This window comes from Euwallacea fornicatus, unplaced genomic scaffold, assembly GCF_040115645.1.
Source record: "Euwallacea fornicatus isolate EFF26 unplaced genomic scaffold, ASM4011564v1 scaffold_154, whole genome shotgun sequence".
In the NCBI taxonomy this organism is placed as follows: Eukaryota; Metazoa; Arthropoda; class Insecta; order Coleoptera; family Curculionidae; genus Euwallacea; species Euwallacea fornicatus.
The window spans coordinates 8816-17630 of NW_027096122.1; positions in this window are offsets into that span (position 1 = coordinate 8816).

An 8815-nucleotide genomic window follows, 5' to 3' on the forward strand; every position below is an offset into this window, starting at 1 on the left:
TTGGTTGAAGCGTTGGCGAAATATCGCCAAATTGTACGATTTGGCCAAAAAGTGCCGCTTCTATTAGAGCCAAATTGACGATTTGCCGTTTAAGGCCTTATTATGCTTATTTTGCCAAAAGGAGACGATTTGAACAAAATTGGTTGAAGCGTTGGCGAAATATCGCCAAATTGTACGATTTGGCCAAAAAGTGCCGCTTCTATTAGAGCCAAATTGACGATTTGCCGTTTAAGGCCTTATTATGCTTATTTTGCCAAAAGGAGACGATTTGAACAAAATTGGTTGAAGCGTTGGCGAAATATCGCCAAATTGTACGATTTGGCCAAAAAGTGCCGCTTCTATTAGAGCCAAATTGACGATTTGCCGTTTAAGGCCTTATTATGCTTATTTTGCCAAAAGGAGACGATTTGAACAAAATTGGTTGAAGCGTTGGCGAAATATCGCCAAATCATAAGATTTGGCCAAAAAGTGCCGCTTCTATTAGAGCCAAATTGACGATTTGCCGTTTAAGGCCTTATTATGCTTATTTTGCCAAAAGGAGACGATTTGAACAAAATTGGTTGTAGCGTTTGCGAGATAACTCCAAATTGTACGATTTGGCCAAAAAGTGCCGCTTCTATTAGAGCCAAATTGACGATTTGCCGTTTAAGGCCTTATTATGCTTATTTTGCCAAAAGGAGACGATTTGAACAAAATTGGTTGTAGCGTTGGCGAAATATCGCCAAATCATAAGATTTGGCCAAAAAGTGCCGCTTCTATTAGAGCCAAATTGACGATTTGCCGTTTAAGGCCTTATTATGCTTATTTTGCCAAAAGGAGACGATTTGAACAAAATTGGTTGTAGCGTTTGCGAGATAACTCCAAATTGTACGATTTGGCCAAAAAGTGCCGCTTCTATTAGAGCCAAATTGACGATTTGCCGTTTAAGGCCTTATTATGCTTATTTTGCCAAAAGGAGACGATTTGAACAAAATTGGTTGTAGCGTTTGCGAGATAACTCCAAATTGTACGATTTGGCCAAAAAGTGCCGCTTCTATTAGAGCCAAATTGACGATTTGCCGTTTAAGGCCTTATTATGCTTATTTTGCCAAAAGGAGACGATTTGAACAAAATTGGTTGAAGCGTTGGCGAAATATCGCCAAATTGTACGATTTGGCCAAAAAGTGCCGCTTCTATTAGAGCCAAATTGACGATTTGCCGTTTAAGGCCTTATTATGCTTATTTTGCCAAAAGGAGACGATTTGAACAAAATTGGTTGTAGCGTTGGCGAAATATCGCCAAATCATAAGATTTGGCCAAAAAGTGCCGCTTCTATTAGAGCCAAATTGACGATTTGCCGTTTAAGGCCTTATTATGCTTATTTTGCCAAAAGGAGACGATTTGAACAAAATTGGTTGAAGCGTTGGCGAAATATCGTCAAATTGTACGATTTGGCCAAAAAGTGCCGCTTCTATTAGAGCCAAATTGACGATTTGCCGTTTAAGGCCTTATTATGCTTATTTTGCCAAAAGGAAACGATTTGAACAAAATTGGTTGTAGCGTTTGCGAGATAACGCCAAATTGTACGATTTGGCCAAAAAGTGGCGCTTCTATTAGATCCAAATTGACGATTTGCAGTTTAAGGCCTTATTATGCTTATTTTGCCAAAAGGAGACGATTTGAACAAAATTGGTTGAAGCGTTGGCGAAATATCGCCAAATTGTACGATTTGGCCAAAAAGTGCCGCTTCTATTAAAGCCAAATTGACGATTTGCCGTTTAAGGCCTTATTATGCTTATTTTGCCAAAAGGAGACGATTTGAACAAAATTGGTTGAAGCGTTGGCGAAATATCGCCAAATTGTACGATTTGGCCAAAAAGTGCCGCTTCTATTAGAGCCAAATTGACGATTTGCCGTTTAAGGCCTTATTATGCTTATTTTGCCAAAAGGAGACGATTTGAACAAAATTGGTTGAAGCGTTGGCGAAATATCGCCAAATTGTACGATTTGGCCAAAAAGTGCCGCTTCTATTAGAGCCAAATTGACGATTTGCCGTTTAAGGCCTTATTATGCTTATTTTGCCAAAAGGAGACGATTTGAACAAAATTGGTTGAAGCGTTGGCGAAATATCGCCAAATTGTACGATTTGGCCAAAAAGTGCCGCTTCTATTAGAGCCAAATTGACGATTTGCCGTTTAAGGCCTTATTATGCTTATTTTGCCAAAAGGAGACGATTTGAACAAAATTGGTTGAAGCGTTGGCGAAATATCGCCAAATTGTACGATTTGGCCAAAAAGTGCCGCTTCTATTAGAGCCAAATTGACGATTTGCCGTTTAAGGCCTTATTATGCTTATTTTGCCAAAAGGAGACGATTTGAACAAAATTGGTTGAAGCGTTGGCGAAATATCGCCAAATTGTACGATTTGGCCAAAAAGTGCCGCTTCTATTAGAGCCAAATTGACGATTTGCCGTTTAAGGCCTTATTATGCTTATTTTGCCAAAAGGAGACGATTTGAACAAAATTGGTTGAAGCGTTGGCGAAATATCGCCAAATTGTACGATTTGGCCAAAAAGTGCCGCTTCTATTAGAGCCAAATTGACGATTTGCCGTTTAAGGCCTTATTATGCTTATTTTGCCAAAAGGAGACGATTTGAACAAAATTGGTTGAAGCGTTGGCGAAATATCGCCAAATTGTACGATTTGGCCAAAAAGTGCCGCTTCTATTAGAGCCAAATTGACGATTTGCCGTTTAAGGCCTTATTATGCTTATTTTGCCAAAAGGAGACGATTTGAACAAAATTGGTTGTAGCGTTGGCGAAATATCGCCAAATCATAAGATTTGGCCAAAAAGTGCCGCTTCTATTAGAGCCAAATTGACGATTTGCCGTTTAAGGCCTTATTATGCTTATTTTGCCAAAAGGAGACGATTTGAACAAAATTGGTTGTAGCGTTTGCGAGATAACTCCAAATTGTACGATTTGGCCAAAAAGTGCCGCTTCTATTAGAGCCAAATTGACGATTTGCCGTTTAAGGCCTTATTATGCTTATTTTGCCAAAAGGAGACGATTTTAACAAAATTGGTTGTAGCGTTGGCGAAATATCGCCAAATCATAAGATTTGGCCAAAAAGTGCCGCTTCTATTAGAGCCAAATTGACGATTTGCCGTTTAAGGCCTTATTATGCTTATTTTGCCAAAAGGAGACGATTTGAACAAAATTGGTTGAAGCGTTGGCGAAATATCGCCAAATTGTACGATTTGGCCAAAAAGTGCCGCTTCTATTAGAGCCAAATTGACGATTTGCCGTTTAAGGCCTTATTTTGCTTATTTTGCCAAAAGGAGACGATTTGAACAACATTGGTTGAAGCGTTGGCGAAATATCGTCAAATTGTACGATTTGGCCAAAAAGTGCCGCTTCTATTAGAGCCAAATTGACGATTTGCCGTTTAAGGCCTTATTATGCTTATTTTGCCAAAATGAGACGATTTGAACAAAATTGGTTGTAGCGTTGGCGAAATATCGCCAAATTGTGCGATTTGGCCAAAAAGTGCCGCTTCTATTAGAGCCAAATTGACGATTTGCCGTTTAAGGCCTTATTATGCTTATTTTGCCAAAAGGAGACGATTTGAACAAAATTGGTTGAAGCGTTGGCGAAATATCGCCAAATCATAAGATTTGGCCAAAAAGTGCCGCTTCTATTAGAGCCAAATTGACGATTTGCCGTTTAAGGCCTTATTATGCTTATTTTGCCAAAAGGAGACGATTTGAACAAAATTGGTTGTAGCGTTGGCGAAATATCGCCAAATCATAAGATTTGGCCAAAAAGTGCCGGTCCTATTAGAGCCAAATTGACGATTTGCCGTTTAAGGCCTTATTATGCTTATTTTGCCAAAAGGAGACGATTTGAACAAAATTGGTTGTAGCGTTTGCGAGATAACGCCAAATTGTACGATTTGGCCAAAAAGTGCCGCTCCTATTAGAGCCAAATTGACGATTTGCCGTTTAAGGCCTTATTATGCTTATTTTGCCAAAAGGAGACGATTTGAACAAAATTGGTTGAAGCGTTGGCGAAATATCGCCAAATTGTACGATTTGGCCAAAAAGTGCCGCTTCTATTAGAGCCAAATTGACGATTTGCCGTTTAAGGCCTTATTATGCTTATTTTGCCAAAAGGAGACGATTTGAACAAAATTGGTTGAAGCGTTGGCGAAATATCGCCAAATTGTACGATTTGGCCAAAAAGTGCCGCTTCTATTAGAGCCAAATTGACGATTTGCCGTTTAAGGCCTTATTATGCTTATTTTGCCAAAAGGAGACGATTTGAACAAAATTGGTTGAAGCGTTGGCGAAATATCGCCAAATTGTACGATTTGGCCAAAAAGTGCCGCTTCTATTAAAAGCAAATTGACGATTTGCCGTTTAAGGCCTTATTATGCTTATTTTGCCAAAAGGAGACGATTTGAACAAAATTGGTTGAAGCGTTGGCGAAATATCGCCAAATTGTACGATTTGGCCAAAAAGTGCCGCTTCTATTAGAGCCAAATTGACGATTTGCCGTTTAAGGCCTTATTATGCTTATTTTGCCAAAAGGAGACGATTTGAACAAAATTGGTTGAAGCGTTGGCGAAATATCGCCAAATTGTACGATTTGGCCAAAAAGTGCCGCTTCTATTAAAAGCAAATTGACGATTTGCCGTTTAAGGCCTTATTATGCTTATTTTGCCAAAAGGAGACGATTTGAACAAAATTGGTTGAAGCGTTGGCGAGATAACGCCAAATCATAAGATTTGTCCAAAAAGTGCCGCTTCTAATAGAGCCAAATTGACGATTTGCCGTTTAAGGCCTTATTATGCTTATTTTGCCAAAAGGAGACGATTTGAACAAAATTGGTTGAAGCGTTGGCGAGATAACGCCAAATCATAAGATTTGGCCAAAAAGTGCCGCTTCTATTAGAGCCAAATTGACGATTTGCCGTTTAAGGCCTTATTATGCTTATTTTGCCAAAAGGAGACGATTTGAACAAAATTGGTTGAAGCGTTGGCGAAATATCGCTAAATTGTACGCTTTGGCCACAAAGTGCCGCTCCTATTAGAGCCAAATTGACGATTTGCCGTTTAAGGCCTTATTATGCTTATTTTGCCAAAAGGAGACGATTTGAACAAAATTGGTTGAAGCATTGGCGAAATATCGTCAAATTGTACGATTTGGCCAAAAAGTGCCGCTTCTATTAGAGCCAAATTGACGATTTGCCGTTTAAGGCCTTATTATGCTTATTTTGCCAAAAGGAGACGATTTGAACAAAATTGGTTGTAGCGTTGGCGAAATATCGTCAAATTGTACGATTTGGCCAAAAAGTGCCGCTTCTATTAGAGCCAAATTGACGATTTGCCGTTTAAGGCCTTATTATGCTTATTTTGCCAAAAGGAGACGATTTGAACAAAATTGGTTGTAGCGTTGGCGAAATATCGCCAAATCATAAGATTTGGCCAAAAAGTGCCGCTTCTATTAGAGCCAAATTGACGATTTGCCGTTTAAGGCCTTATTATGCTTATTTTGCCAAAAGGAGACGATTTGAACAAAATTGGTTGTAGCGTTGGCGAAATATCGCCAAATCATAAGATTTGGCCAAAAAGTGCCGCTCCTATTAGAGCCAAATTGACGATTTGCCGTTTAAGGCCTTATTATGCTTATTTTGCCAAAAGGAGACGATTTGAACAAAATTGGTTGTAGCGTTTGCGAGATAACGCCAAATTGTACGATTTGGCCAAAAAGTGCCGCTCCTATTAGAGCCAAATTGACGATTTGCCGTTTAAGGCCTTATTATGCTTATTTTGCCAAAAGGAGACGATTTGAACAAAATTGGTTGAAGCGTTGGCGAAATATCGCCAAATTGTACGATTTGGCCAAAAAGTGCCGCTTCTATTAGAGCCAAATTGACGATTTGCCGTTTAAGGCCTTATTATGCTTATTTTGCCAAAAGGAGACGATTTGAACAAAATTGGTTGAAGCGTTGGCGAAATATCGCCAAATTGTACGATTTGGCCAAAAAGTGCCGCTTCTATTAGAGCCAAATTGACGATTTGCCGTTTAAGGCCTTATTATGCTTATTTTGCCAAAAGGAGACGATTTGAACAAAATTGGTTGAAGCGTTGGCGAAATATCGCCAAATTGTACGATTTGGCCAAAAAGTGCCGCTTCTATTAAAAGCAAATTGACGATTTGCCGTTTAAGGCCTTATTATGCTTATTTTGCCAAAAGGAGACGATTTGAACAAAATTGGTTGAAGCGTTGGCGAAATATCGCCAAATTGTACGATTTGGCCAAAAAGTGCCGCTTCTATTAAAAGCAAATTGACGATTTGCCGTTTAAGGCCTTATTATGCTTATTTTGCCAAAAGGAGACGATTTGAACAAAATTGGTTGAAGCGTTGGCGAAATATCGCCAAATTGTACGATTTGGCCAAAAAGTGCCGCTTCTATTAAAAGCAAATTGACGATTTGCCGTTTAAGGCCTTATTATGCTTATTTTGCCAAAAGGAGACGATTTGAACAAAATTGGTTGAAGCGTTGGCGAGATAACGCCAAATCATAAGATTTGTCCAAAAAGTGCCGCTTCTAATAGAGCCAAATTGACGATTTGCCGTTTAAGGCCTTATTATGCTTATTTTGCCAAAAGGAGACGATTTGAACAAAATTGGTTGAAGCGTTGGCGAGATAACGCCAAATCATAAGATTTGGCCAAAAAGTGCCGCTTCTATTAGAGCCAAATTGACGATTTGCCGTTTAAGGCCTTATTATGCTTATTTTGCCAAAAGGAGACGATTTGAACAAAATTGGTTGAAGCGTTGGCGAAATATCGCTAAATTGTACGCTTTGGCCACAAAGTGCCGCTCCTATTAGAGCCAAATTGACGATTTGCCGTTTAAGGCCTTATTATGCTTATTTTGCCAAAAGGAGACGATTTGAACAAAATTGGTTGAAGCGTTGGCGAAATATCGCCAAATTGTACGATTTGGCCAAAAAGTGCCGCTTCTATTAAAGCCAAATTGACGATTTGCCGTTTAAGGCCTTATTATGCTTATTTTGCCAAAAGGAGACGATTTGAACAAAATTGGTTGAAGCGTTGGCGAAATATCGCTAAATTGTACGCTTTGGCCAAAAAGTGCCGCTTCTATTAGAGCCAAATTGACGATTTGCCGTTTAAGGCCTTATTATGCTTATTTTGCCAAAAGGAGACGATTTGAACAAAATTGGTTGAAGCGTTGGCGAAATATCGCCAAATTGTACGATTTGGCCAAAAAGTGCCGCTTCTATTAGAGCCAAATTGACGATTTGCCGTTTAAGGCCTTATTATGCTTATTTTGCCAAAAGGAGACGATTTGAACAAAATTGGTTGAAGCGTTGGCGAAATATCGTCAAATTGTACGATTTGGCCAAAAAGTGCCGCTTCTATTAGAGCCAAATTGACGATTTGCCGTTTAAGGCCTTATTATGCTTATTTTGCCAAAAGGAGACGATTTGAACAAAATTGGTTGTAGCGTTGGCGAAATATCGCCAAATCATAAGATTTGGCCAAAAAGTGCCGCTTCTATTAGAGCCAAATTGACGATTTGCCGTTTAAGGCCTTATTATGCTTATTTTGCCAAAAGGAGACGATTTGAACAAAATTGGTTGTAGCGTTTGCGAGATAACGCCAAATTGTACGATTTGGTCAAAAAGTGCCGCTTCTATTAGAGCCAAATTGACGATTTGCCGTTTAAGGCCTTATTATGCTTATTTTGTCAAAAGGAGACGATTTGAACAAAATTGGTTGAAGCGTTGGCGAGATAACGCCAAATCATAAGATTTGTCCAAAAAGTGCCGCTTCTACTAGAGCCAAATTGACGATTTGCCGTTTAAGGCCTTATTATGCTTATTTTGCCAAAAGGAGACGATTTGAACAAAATTGGTTGAAGCGTTGGCGAAATATCGCCAAATCATAAGATTTGGCCAAAAAGTGCCGCTTCTATTAGAGCCAAATTGACGATTTGCCGTTTAAGGCCTTATTATGCTTATTTTGCCAAAAGGAGACGATTTGAACAAAATTGGTTGAAGCATTGGCGAAATATCGTCAAATTGTACGATTTGGCCAAAAAGTGCCGCTTCTATTAGAGCCAAATTGACGATTTGCCGTTTAAGGCCTTATTATGCTTATTTTGCCAAATGGAGACGATTTGAACAAAATTGGTTGTAGCGTTGGCGAAATATCGTCAAATTGTACGATTTGGCCAAAAAGTGCCGCTTCTATTAGAGCCAAATTGACGATTTGCCGTTTAAGGCCTTATTATGCTTATTTTGCCAAAAGGAGACGATTTGAACAAAATTGGTTGAAGCGTTGGCGAAATATCGCCAAATTGTACGATTTGGCCAAAAAGTGCCGCTTCTATTAGAGCCAAATTGACGATTTGCCGTTTAAGGCCTTATTATGCTTATTTTGCCAAAAGGAGACGATTTGAACAAAATTGGTTGAAGCGTTGGCGAAATATCGCCAAATTGTACGATTTGGCCAAAAAGTGCCGCTTCTATTAAAGCCAAATTGACGATTTGCCGTTTAAGGCCTTATTATGCTTATTTTGCCAAAAGGAGACGATTTGAACAAAATTGGTTGAAGCCTTGGCGAAATATCGCCAAATTGTACGATTTGGCCAAAAAGTGCCGCTTCTATTAGAGCCAAATTGACGATTTGCCGTTTAAGGCCTTATTATGCTTATTTTGCCAAAAGGAGACGATTTGAACAAAATTGGTTGAAGCGTTGGCGAAATATCGCTAAATTGTACGCTTTGGCCAAAAAGTGCCGC